The sequence below is a fragment of the Crotalus tigris genome, unplaced genomic scaffold, assembly GCF_016545835.1.
Source record: "Crotalus tigris isolate CLP2741 ecotype Arizona unplaced genomic scaffold, ASM1654583v1 scf7180000024348.693503, whole genome shotgun sequence".
Lineage (NCBI taxonomy): Eukaryota > Metazoa > Chordata > Lepidosauria > Squamata > Viperidae > Crotalus > Crotalus tigris.
The window spans coordinates 358,158-371,150 of NW_024100517.1; the positions used below are offsets into that span (position 1 = coordinate 358,158).

At 45.3% G+C, this 12,993-nt stretch overlaps 1 protein-coding gene across 4 annotated transcripts in view; it reads left to right on the forward strand.

Annotated features, from left to right (window-relative positions):
• The window catches only part of SEMA6B (semaphorin 6B), a 214,499-nt gene that overhangs the window by 20,665 nt on the left and 180,841 nt on the right, over positions 1-12,993 (forward strand). The window contains exon 1 of one of the 4 annotated variants that reach the window (XM_039326972.1): positions 5,504-5,855. The exons of 2 other annotated variants lie outside the window; for them this stretch is intronic. The gene's annotated coding sequence lies outside the window, so the exon portion shown is untranslated. Of the gene's footprint in view, positions 1-5,503; positions 5,878-12,993 lie in introns of those variants that run through there. One more of the 4 variants, XM_039326968.1, reaches the window with a different exon arrangement.

Genomic DNA, 12,993 nt, shown 5'->3' on the forward strand with positions numbered 1-12,993 from the left:
CGCCTCGATGTTGCTCGTGGGGAGGGACGCCTGTGGGGGCCGGGCAGGGTTGGGGGAGATCCAGGGGGTCTCTGGCAGGTGGGGCGGTGGGCAGGAGGTTCGTCCTGCGGGGTGAGGCTGGGCAAGGCGAGGCAGGGCGGGGGTGCCATTGTCACAGGGCAAAGCGAGGCAGGGGCCGGGGTGGCTGCTGCCTGACACCATCAGCCCCCACACATAGAGGCAGCGAGCGCATGGATGCTGGGATGCATCAGGCCACGTGGGACCTTGGCGAGTTAGCGGGCGGCTGGTTGAAGAGGGACAGTTGCCATCTCTGGGGCATGGTGTGCTTGCCCACAGAGAGGGCTCTGAGTGCTGCCTTTGGCACGCGTGCCATAGGTTCATCATCACTGGTCTATGGAGATGCTCAGTCATCCAAGTCCTGGTTGTCCCAAAGGTGGGTTTTTTTTTCTTTCAGGAGGCAACTGGACTTCCGTGTTTTTTCTTTGAAGACATTTCCCTTCTCATCCCAGAAGCTTCTTCAGCTCTGACTGGATGGTGAGGGAAAATGGAAGGATTTATACTCCTTGCAGACAGCTGGTCATTTGCCTTCTTTTTAGAGAGTCGTTGAGCCCATTTGGAGGTTTACCTGTGTCCTCAGGGTCACCTGAGCGTTGCAAATGGATGTGGAGCCTTCTTGGAACTGCTGAAAGGACTCTGTTGTCGACTGGAGATAGATGGTGTCCTCTCAGCAGTTCCAAGAAGGCCCCACACCCATTTGCACCACTCAGGAGACCCTGAGGACACAGACAAGCCTCCAAGTGGCCTCAACGACTCTCCAAAAGGAGGCAAATGACCAGCTGTCTGCAAGGAGTATAAATCCTTCCCACCATCCAGTCGGAGCTGAAGAAGCTTCTTGGATAAGTAGCGAAATGTCTTCAAAGAAAAAACGAGAAAGTCCAGTTGCTTCCTGAAAAAACACCGTTGGGAGAGAGAGGAGTGTATAATGGAAGCCCTTAAGTGACGTTTACACGCTCAGCCACCCCATTGCTTTATCCGGGCTGAGACGCCATGAGAATTCACTGACCTTCTCTCCCCTTTGCAACCGAATTCCAAAACAAATCCTTTTTTTCTTTAAAAAAACTCAACATGGGAAGAAGAGTTGCTTGAGGCTATCCAAACTAACCCCCTGCTCAGGGCAGAAATTCAAATTAAAGGTTTCCAGACAAAGGCTTTGAAAATCTCCAATGGAAGTTGCTGACCAGCTTTCCAGCATCTTTCTTTGTTTTTTTGACCTTGGTGACTTGGAGAGGTGTGGACTTCAACTCCCAGAAGTCATGCTGGCTGGGGAATTCTGGGAGTTGAAGTCCACCCATCCTAAAGTATGCTGGCTGGGGATTTCTGGGAGTTGAAGTCCATCTTGAAGCATGCTAGCTGGGGAATTCTGGGAGTTAACTTCCAACTATCTTAAGGCATGCTGGCTGAGGAATTCTGGGAGTCAGAATCCACCCATCTTGAAGCATGCTGGCTAGGAAATTCTGGGAATTGAAGTCCAACCTTCTTAAAGCATGCTGGCTGGGGACTTCTGGGATTTGAAATCCAACTATCTTGAAGCATGCTGGCTGGGGAATTCTGGGAGAGTTGAAGTCCATTTATCTTAAAGCATGCTGGCTGAGGAATTGTGGGAGTTGAAATCCATCCATCTTAAAACATGCTGTCTGAGGAATTCTGGAAATTGAAGTCCAACAGTCTTAAAGCATGTTGATTGTGGAATTCTGGGAGTCGAAGTCCTTATGCCTTAAAATTCCAAGTTTGAGAGAGATTGCTCTGTTTATCCCATCAGCGGTCAATGATAGTCCAAGTGTTTATCGAGGGCTGCTCACAATTCCCTGGACTATTTTTCACAATCCAGCTGTTAAACTTGGCAATTTTTTCACGGCACTCCTTTCTAGCATTTTTTTTTCACAGCCTGAGGGGAAGAGACAAGAGATGGTATTCTGAAGAAAACACACACACACACACACACGTACACACACCGCCTTCCTTCTCAGCGTCTTCCTAGTCTGCATTTCACGCAGAATGTTTTCTCTGCCTTATCTAGAGTCCCCCCAATGCTGGAAAAACTCAGCTCAGTTGGGATCTGGCTGGTAAACAAGGCTTGGTTGGGGGCTGCCAATCCAATCAAACAAAACAAAATTGCCAAATTAAAATCCTTCTGCACATAACTGTGCGAGTTCCGCTTTGGGATAGTTCTGGAAAAACAAAACAAATAAAATTTCTCCTTTTCCCTTTTTTTTTTTGATCAGGCTGGGCCAGTAAGTTGACGTGATGTCCTTTGCCCTAGGCCAGGGGTAGGCAACCTTGGCTCTGTTATGGTTCCGGCTAATGAAACACTTCAAAGAACTTCCAGACATTGATTTTCCTAAAAGTCTTTTATTGTTACAAAATGTTCTTGCTTTGACAGGCTCTTTTATGATTCGTGGACTTCAACTCCCAGAATTCCTGAGCCAGCATGGGGGAACTATGGCCCTTCATGACTGGTGAACTTCAACTCCCAGAATTCCTGAGCCAGCATGGGGGAACTATGGCCCCTTCATGACTCGTGGACTTCAACTCCCAGAATCCCTCAGCCAGCCTGGCTCAGCTTGGAAACCTCTCTCTGTCCCCTCAGCATGGCTGGCTCAGGAATTCTGGGAGTTGAAGTCCACGAGTCATGAAGGGGCCATAGTTCCACCATGCTGGCTGAGGAATTCTGGGAGTTGAAGTCCACGAGTCATGAAGGGACCATAGTTCCCCCATGCTGGCTGAGGAATTCTGGGAGTTGAAGTCCACGAGTCATAAAAGAGCCAAGGTTGCCTAGCCCTGCCCTAGGCCTAGGCCAGGGGAATAGATGTTGGGCCTGTCCCAGTAAATTTTGGCCTGGGGGGCGGGGATCAAAAATCAACCAGGGAAGAATTTGCTGGGCTAGGGAGAGTTAATATCGGAGTAAAAGCCTGTGTGATCGGCAGGGCTATTTTGATGAGAAGCAGAGCTGGGCTAAATCCCTCGGTCCGAAGACTGGACCGCGGAAAATTTTGCATCTTTTCAATCCACCAGGATGCTCTGCTGAGGGGCCAGAGCCCTTCCCAGAATTCCCCAGCCAGCATAGCTGCTGCTGGGAATTCTGGGAAGATTTGGAAGGTAAAGGAAGGGGATCTAAAGTAGTTCTAGTTTAATGACCAGTTTCTTAATGACTACGCTTCCAGGAAGTGCTGGTGGGCTTTGAGGAAGTGCTGATGGGCTCCCAGGATGTGCTGGTGGGCTTCCAGGAAGTCCTTGTGCACTTCCAGGAAGCCCTTGTGCACTTCCAGGAAGTGCTGGTGGACTTCCAGGAAGTGCTGCTTGCCTTTGAGGAAGTACTGTTTGACTTTCAAGAAGTACTTAGTGGCCTTTGAGTAAGTGCTGGTGGGCTTCCAGGAAGTGCTGGTGGATTTCCAGGAAGTGCTGCTTGCCTTTCAAGAAGCACTTGGTGGGCTTTGGGGAAGTGCTGGTGGGCTTCCAGGATATGCTGGTGGGCTTCTAGGAAGCGCTGGTGGACTTCCAGGAAGTGCTACTTGCCCTTTGAGGAAGTACTGTTTGATTTCCAAGAAGCGCTTGATGGGCTTTGAGGAAGTGCTGGTGGCCTTTGAAGAAGTGCTGGTGGGCTTCCAGGATATGCTGGTGGGCTTCTAGGAAGTGCTGGTGGACTTCCAGGAAGTGCTACTTGCCCTTTGAGGAAGTACTGTTTGATTTCCAAGAAGCGCTTGATGGGCTTTGAGGAAGTGCTGGTGGCCTTTGAAGAAGTGCTGGTGGGCTTCCAGGATATGCTGGTGGGCTTCTAGGAAGTGCTGGTGGACTTCCAGGAAGTGCTACTTGCTCTTTGAGGAAGTACTGTTTGACTTCCAAGATGCGCTTGGTGGGCCTTGAGGAAGTGCTAGTGTGATTCAAGCATGCGTTGGTGGGCTTCCAGGAATTGCTTGCGGACTTCCAGGAAGTGTGAGTGGGCTGTACAGAGACGGTTGCCATCTTGTCTGTACAGCAACGTTCCTCAGTGTTCCTTGACAACTTTGAGCTCTGTGGACTTCAACTCCCAGAATTCCACAGCCAGCAGGGAATTCTGGGAACGGAAGTCCATCCATGCTGGTTGGGGACTTCTGGGTGTTGAAGGCCAATGATGCTGGCTGGGGAATTGTGGGAGTTGAAACCCACACATCTTAAAATTGCCAAGGTTGAAAAAAAAAAACTCTGCTGTAGAAGACTTACTAGCCTTGAGAAGGAGGTGGGAGACTTGGACGTGTCAGAATAGCAGAGTAACAGAATAGTAGAGTAACAGATACCTGGATCTTCAAAAAGAGACCGCGACAATTTGGGGCAGGTCTTTAAGACTTTGTTCATGTCTCCTGCTCCAATAAATTGGAAGGTGTAGGAAACCAGCTTTGGAAAGTAACTGTGCGTTGAGGAGAAGGTTTTGCCCTATGACAAATCTCGGGCCTTGGATTGGCTGGGGAATTCTGGGAGCTGAAGTCCACCCATCTTAAAGTGGCCAGAGTTGAGAAACAAAGAGAAGGACTAGGGATGACATGACAGCAGTCTTCCAATATTTGAGGGGCTGCTACAAAGAAGAGGGGGGGGGGGGTCAAGCTGTTCTCCAAAGCACCAGAGGGCAGGACAAGAAACAATGGAGGGAAACTCATCAAGGAGAGAAGCAACCTGGAATTAAGGAGACACTTCCTGACAGTGAGAACAATTTGCCTCCAGAAGTTGTGAAGGCTCCAACACTGGTGGTTTGTAAGAAGAGATTGCCAATAAAGGAGTATATTTGTAACTCAAGGTTGAACTGAGGGGTTCTTGATCACCCAAACTAGATAACATCATCAGTGCTTCAATCTAAGAAGAGACTGGACAGCCATTTGTTCCGGAATGGTATAAGGTGTCCTGCTTAAGCAGGGGGTTGGACTAGATGACCTCCAAGGTCCCTTCAAAACTCTTCCTTTATTCGGTCATTCTGCTACTCTGTTATTCCTCTATTCTGCTACTCGGTTACTCTGCTATTCTGTCATTCTGCTATTCTGTCATTCTGCTATTCTGTTATTCCTCTATTCTGTTACTCTGCTATTCTGTTGTTCTGCTATTCTGTTATTCTGTTACTCTGCTGTTCTGTTATTCTGCTGTTTTGTTATTCTGCTAATCTGTTACTCTGCTATTCTGTTATTCAGCTATTCTGTTCTGTTATTCTGTTATTCTGCTATTTTCTGTTACTCTTCTATTCTGCTATTCTGTTATTCTGCTAATCTGTTCTGTTAATCTGTTTACTCTGCTATTCTGTTATTCTGCTAATCTGTTACTCTACTATTCTGTTACTCTGCTGCTCTGTTACTCTGCTATTCTGTTATTCTGCTATTCTGCTATTCTGCTAATCTGTTACTGCTCTTCTGTTATTCTGCTCTTCTGTTACTCTGCTATTCTATTACTCTGCTATTCTGCTAATCTGTTATTCTACTATTCTGCTATTCTGTTATTCTGCTAATCTGTTACTCCGGTATTCTGCTATTCTTCTATTCTTCTGTTCTCTTATTCTGCTATTCTTCTATTCAGTTATTCTGCTATTCTGCTATTCAGTTATTGTGCTATTCTTCTGTTCAGTTATTCTGCTATTCAGTTATTCTGCTATGGAAGGAGGCATGGCTGATGGAACTGGGGCAGCTTTTCAAACTGAGAGAAATTTAAGCTGGCAAATCCTTTACAGGATGATGTCAGCGCTGATGATGCGATGGCCTTTTTGCTGAGAGCCTCTGTTTCCGTCCTGCCATGTTGATCACGCAGAAAGAGACCAGCGCACCTTCTTTCCAGGGAAGGAGAACGTGAGAGTCCTCATCTCCCAAAGCAAGTCAGGAATTGGGAAGGGGGAGGAGGGAGGGAGAGAAAGAGACCTGGAAGTGGGGGGGGGGGGGCAACGCAGAAGGAGCAACCTATTCAGTAGAATACCCTGACTGTCATCCCTGACTCTCGGTTTGCTTGGCTCCTTCTCTAGCTGTAAGAACATAACTTTTCTTCCTTTCCTTCTTTCTTTCTTTTTTTTTAAATCAACAACCCTATTCATCATTTCTGTGTCGGAGCCCGTCGAGATAAAGTGGCTGTAAATTACAAAGTGTGAAAGAGGTGATTGGGGAGCCTGTAAGCTGGAGGTTATTTTTATAAAAAAATATAAGAAGGGAAAGAAGGCATCCCTCTGTCTCTCTCTCTCCCCCTCCCCCTCTTTCTTTCTTTCTTTCTTTCTTTCTTTCTTTCTTTCTTTCTTTCTCTATCTCTCTGTTTCTGTTTCTCCCTCTCCTTCTCTCTCTCTCTATCCCTATCTTTCTTTCTCTCCCTGTCTCTCTGTTTCTGTTTCTCCCTCTCCCTTTCTCTCTCTCTGCCTTTCTCTTTCTTTTTTTCTCTCTCCCTATCCCTTTCTTTCTTTCTTTCTCTCTCTCTATCTATCTCTCCCTAACCCTTCTTTCTTTTTCTTTCTTTCTTTCTTTCTTTCTTTCTTTCTTTCTTTCTTTCTTTCTTTCTTTCTTTCTCTATCTCTCCCTATCTCTCCCTATCCCTCTCTTTCTCTCTTTTTCTTTCCTTCCTTTTTCTTTCTCTCTCTCTCTCTCTCTCCCTTTCTCTTTTTCTCTTTCACAGTCTGTCTCCCTTTCTCTTTCTATCTCTCTGTCTCTCTCTCCCTATCCCTTTTCTCTCTCTCTCTCTCTCTCTCTCTCTCTCTCCTTTTCTCTCTCTCTGCCTGTCACTCTTTCTCTCTCTCTCTCTCTCTCTCTCTCTCTCTCTCTCTCTCTCTCTCCCCCTCTCCCTTTCTCTCTCTCTCTCTGCCTGTCACTCTTTCTCTGTCTGTCTCTCTCCCCCCCCCTCCCTTTCCCTCTCTCTCTCTCTCTCTCTGCCTGTCTCTCTCTTTCTCTCCCCCACCTCCCAGCTCTACCTCCTCTCCAAGCCTAGCTGCCCAGGCAGGGCATTGTTCCCCGTCTCCGCATCCTTTCCATCTCCGCTGCATCCCGTTGCCATGGTGATGCCTCCGTCCTTTCCTTCCTGTCTCCCTTTCAGTCCCAGCCATTGGCAGGCAGGCGGGGATCAAAAGGGCTGTGTCTCTTCCACAGATCCAGGCTGGTGAATTTGCAACCTCGCTCCTCTAGCACCCAGCAGGGGTTTGGGGGCTATCGTTGCGGTGTTACTCTTCCTTGGCCCCAATGCCCAGCAAGGCTAGCCCTGGGTGGACCCAAGGTGGACCTTCCTGGCTGATGAGAATGGGGGGTCCAACCCCCACCGCCAAACCTGGAAGGTCACCAACTTGCAAGCCTTGGGATCGGGAAGCGCTGGGCTCTTGAGCTTCTGTTTCAATCCCCAGAATAGTGTTTCTTCATCGTTTAAATCAGGGGGTCTTCACCTTTTTGAACGAATCGCCCCCTTGAGCCAATGAGGAAGTTGTCATCGCCCCCCCTCCCCCAACATAACCTCTCAATCACAGCATAGGAAATAATTCTTCGATTTATGCAAACACTTTTTTTTGTTTTCTTTAAAATTGTCATCAGGACATATCGATGCAAATAATTCATTTCCAGTCTTTTCCCCATATCTCCCATATTCTGGCCAATGGCGTGCCACTGTATGGGTAGAGGCTGCTGCGCAACACGCATGAAGATAAGCGATGCATATTCACACATGTACGGCATTCTGTACTGAAGCTAGCTGGAGGAACATTTGAAAACACAATTCAATCCACTAAGACCGAGCGATCTGATATTTTTGTACGACAGATAGACAGCCATTCACTGTACAAAAAAGCCTCAAAAGTGTCCCCCAAACATCTCGCTCCATCGCCCCCATATCGCCCCCTTTTAGTTCCATTGCCCCCCTGAAAAATGAAATCGCCCCCTGGGGGGCAAATATCACCCAGGTTAAGAACCACTGGTTTAAATGCTAAGATGGGTGGACTTCAAGTCCCAGAATTCCTCAGCCGGGTTGTATGTACTTGTGTGAAAAACGGTTTCAGTGCCGTTGTAACTTTGTACGGTCACTAAATAAACTGTTGTAAGTTGAGGACTACCTGTATTTTGGGAGTTGAAGTAAAGTTTAATGGCTGGGTAACTTTGACACTTGAAGCCCACTTTGAAGCATGACTGGCTGGGGGATTCTGGGAGTTGAAGTCCACCCCTCTTAAAGCATGCTGGCTGGGGGATTCTGGGAGTGGAAGTCCACCCTTCTTAAAGCATGCTGGCTGGGGGATTCTGGGAGTGGAAGTCCACCCTTCTTAAAGCATGCTGGCTGGGGAATTCTGGGAGTGGAAGTCCACCCCTTTTAAAGCATGCTGGCTGGGGGACTCTGGGAGTTGAAGTCTACCCATTTGAAACATGCTGGCTGGAGAATTCTGGGAGTTGAAGTCCACCCCTCTTAAAGCATGCTGGCTGGGGGATTCTGGGAGTCGAAGTCCACCCCTCTTAAAGCATGCTGGCTGGGGAATTCTGGGAGTCGAAGTCCTGACTTCTAAAAGTTGTCCATCTCATAGTTCCCAGGGCTGAGCACAGCTATTCTAACAGCTTTACGCCATGATATCTTTTATGGAACTCCTTGCTCTTCATCTCAAAGACACTCTCTTGGGTTTTCTTATTCTTAAGTTTAAATATAAGCTTTAAAAATATACTACAGTGACCAACTATTTTAATCTGGCTCATTATTTCTAAGTGCATTTTCCAGGATCTTGACTGTTTACCACAGATTTTACCTGCAGAGGTTAAATTTAGCACTTTTGCAGATTATTTTTCTTCTTGTGTTGTACGTGGCGTATGTGGTGGTGATCACGATCCAGTGGTGTAAATCAATCCGTAACGGTGATAAATTTGGTCTCCGATACTTACAGGGACAGGGAAGATTGAAATACAGTATTCGGATGTGTTTTGCTGGGAGGAAAAGTCAGATGTAAGCCCGTCAGCCCAGCTCGTTTTTTGAGATTCGCTAAACTTAATAATAATAATAAAGATAAATTTGGAAGGCACCTTGGAGGTCATCTAGTCTAACCCCCTGCTCAGGCAGGAAACCCTATACCATTTCGGACAAATGGTTGTCCAGTCTCTTCTTAAAAACTTCCAGTGTTGGAGCATTCACAGCTTCTGGAGGCAGGTTGTTCCACTGGTTAATTGCTCTAACTGTCAGGAAGTTTCTCTTTAGTTCCAGGTTGCTTCTGTCCTTGATGAGGTTCCACCTGTTGCTTCTTGTCCTGCCTTCAGGCGCTTTGGAGAATAGCTTGACTCCCTCTTCTTTGGGGCAGCCCCTGAGATGTTAGAACACGGCTATCATGTCCCCCCTCGTCCTTTATGTGAACTTTGTTCAGTTTGTAATTATTTTGAAGCTGCTGGAGCCGTGTCACTAAATTAAGGATGCAGGATGCTGTTGGGAATGTCTAAAAGGAGTTTATTCACTAATTGGGTCACAGATGTGGTTTGAACAGAACCAGGGAGAGAGGAAAGACTGTGTGGTGGAGAAATTCAGGAGAGATGCTTGATTTACTCTTTGATTTACTAAAACGCTAGCAACAACTTTTTCTGGACCATCCCAACTCGTGAATTCTTTTAAGCACAGGAATTTGGATGGATTGTCAAACTGAGACTAGAGGTTTGCCTTCTCTTTTAATTCTGAGTCTAAGATTTTTTTTACTTTTAAAAATATGTTTTTTTTAAAAAAAATTGATGTCTGGTCCAGCTGTGGCTGCATCGGCTCTCAAAGGTGAAAGGGTTTTAGAGGGATACAAGAGATGTAGCTTCTGGGAAGTTTTGAATGTGTTTGAAATTCGCAAGATTCGTATATGTATGCCTCCGAACTAGACTGTTGTTTCTCTGGGTCACGTATGCGTGTCTGTGTGGGTATATGCATACATCTGTTTTATTTAATTAATTTTTTCGCCATGTTTATGCAGTGTATTGTTGGAAGAAAAGTCTTCTTCATCCTGGTTCAGTCCAAGCCAGGGATAAACAACATGGCAACTGCTTTAGAAAAAAGTTTGCAGTTTATTGAAGAGGAAAGCCAGACCGAAAGATGGCTCTGGCAGAAAAGAGAGGAAAAAGGGCTGAGCACATGTAGGGAGTGGGTTTTTATACCCTCTGGAGCCTTTTGTTTGGAGTTGTTTCCTGTTCCTGTTTTGAGGCATTTCCTGTGTCCCTTTGTCATCTGTGGGTTATTATGTCCTGTCTTGGACTTTGGGTGGGGTATGTAGATTTTAGGTGTCTTTGTCTTCCTAAGCTTCTGGCTCCAACCTTCCTGATGGTTTACATCTGCATTTGTACAGAGCTGGCTTCTGCTTGGGGGAGGCAGACTTGGGGCTATTAAGAAAACTGGGCATGCTTTCCTGCCTCTTCAAGATCCTTTGAGGAGATATATTTTTCTGCCCTTTTAATATTTCCTTCTCTGGGGGGATGGCTTCCCACAGTATATTGGAGGGGGTGACCCTTTGAGAGCTGTATGCAACAAAATCTCATTGTAATGTAGGCTGATTAGTGTACATTTAAAGTGACAATAAAGTCTATTCTATTCTATTCTATTCTGTAATTCTATTCTATTCTATTCTGTAATTCTATTCTATTCTATTCTATTCTAAATTCTATTCTATTCTATTCTGTAATTCTATTCTAAATTCTATTCTATAATTCTATTCTGTAATTCTATTCTATTCTGTAATTCTATTCTGTAATTCTATTCTATTCTAAATTCTATTCTATTCTATTCTAAATTCTATTCTATTCTATTCTGTAATTCTATTCTAAATTCTATTCTATAATTCTATTCTGTAATTCTATTCTATTCTGTAATTCTATTCTGTAATTCTATTCTATTCTAAATTCTATTCTATTCTATTCTATTCTATTCTATTCTATTCTATTCTATTCCCCGTATCTTAAAATGCCCAAGGCTGAGAAACACTGAGGTTTACTGTTTGAAGATTTGGAGATAGTTGCCCAATAGGATAAAAACATGGGTTTGATTATTTTTTTTAAAACAATGATAAATTTATAAGAATAGCAATAAAGGGTGTAGAGATGATCTTCCTTTTCAAGATTATTAGGACGCATGGAAGAGTCTGCTTCCAATGAATTGAGAAGGAGTGTCTCAGCTGAGAATGGGGAAGACTTAAAGATATTATTGCCCTCCTGGGTTCAGGGGATTTTTCTCGATTTTTCCACGTTTATGGAAATGGCCTTTGCTGCTTCACAGCACATCCGCCTTCTCTTCACCGAGCAGAGCAAGGGCAAATATTAATATTAATAAGAATGTTAATAAGAAAAAGGAGGAAGGCTTTGTGTTTTCGTCCTCTCTGCCTTCCATCGGGCTATCGGCTTGCTCAAGCAAGGAAAGAATGAGGAAAGGGATCTTGGAGGTCATCTAGGCTGACCCGCTTGCCCAGGGCTGGAATTCACTATTACTAATCCTCGATTTACGATCATAGCTGGGAGGAGAATTTCCGGGGTGAAGTTAAAGCAGTCGTTAAGAGAGTCATGGCCCATTTTACCACCTTTTTTTCTTTAACCTTTATTTTGCCACGCTTGTTAAGCAAGTCACTGCCGATAATTTGACTCATGCAGTCGTTAAGCGAATCCGGCTTCTCTCCTTGATTTTGCTAGCGGGAAGCTGGCTGGGAAACATCGTGAACGGCGAACCTGCGACCACGGGGTGTAGCAACTGTCGCAAACGCAACCCAGTTTGCCAAGCACCCAAATTTTGATCATGTGACCCTGAGTTTAGCATCTGACGGTCGCTAAACGGACGGTCGTAAGTCGAGGACTACTAGTACAGGTGGTCCTCAGCTTACGACCGTCCGTTTAGCGACTATTCAAAGTCACGGCGGCGCTGAAAAAGCACAGGTGGTCCTCGACTTAAGAACCTCAAATTTTCGTGGCGATATGAAACGTTGGTTCAATGAATTTTGCTCCAGTTTACGACCTTTCTGGTTAAGTGAATCCCTGGATTTTTTCAATGAGTCACCCGGTTGTTAAGTGAAACTGGTTTTCCCCACGGACTTTGCCTGTTGGAAGATCACCAAAGGGGTTCACGTGAGCCCCGGAGCACTGCAGCAGTCATAAATACGAGTCAGTTGGCCAAGCGTCTGAATTTTGATCACATGACCAGGGGATGCTCCAGCAGTTGTAAGTGTGAAAACAAGTCCCAAGTCTCTTTTTTTTCCAGTGCCGTTGTAACTTCAAATGGTCCCTAAATGAAGTGTTGTTAAGTTGAGCACTAACTTACAATGAGTCCTCGCACTTATGACCATTGCACCATCCCAACGGTCACAGTCACAGCCTCCAAGGAGGGGCCCTTGAAAAAGGAAGAGAAAGGCTTTCAAGAAGAGACTGAACTGGCATTTGTCAGAAATGGTGTAGTAGGGTCTCCTGCTGGGAGTCTGAGCCCCAATTGGCTCCAATTTGTGAATGCTCCAACACTGGAGTTTTTTAAGAGGAGACTGGACAGTCATTTCTCTGAAATGGGTTAGGGATTCCTGGCTGAGCAGGGGGTTGGACTAGATGGCCTACAAGGTCCCTTCCAACTCTGTTATTCTAGTCTAGTCTAGTCTAGTCTAGTCTAGTCTATTCCAATATCTATTCTATTCTATCCTATCCTATCCTATCCTACCCTACCCTACCCTACCCTACCCTACCCTATTCTACTCTACTCTACGTAGTCTGTTCCCTATTCTGTATATTATTCTATATTCTATTCTATTCTATTCTATTCTATTCTATTCTATTCTATTCTATTCTATTCTATTCTAATTCTACTCCACTCCACTCCACTCTACTCTACTCTACTCTACTCTACTCTACTCTCTGTAGTCTGTTCCCTATTCTGTATATTATTCTATTCTATTCTATTCTATTCTACTCTACTCTACTCTACTATACATCTACTCTCTGTAGTCTGTTCCCTATTCTGTATATTATTCTATTCTATTCTATTCTACTCTACTCTACTCTACTCTACTCT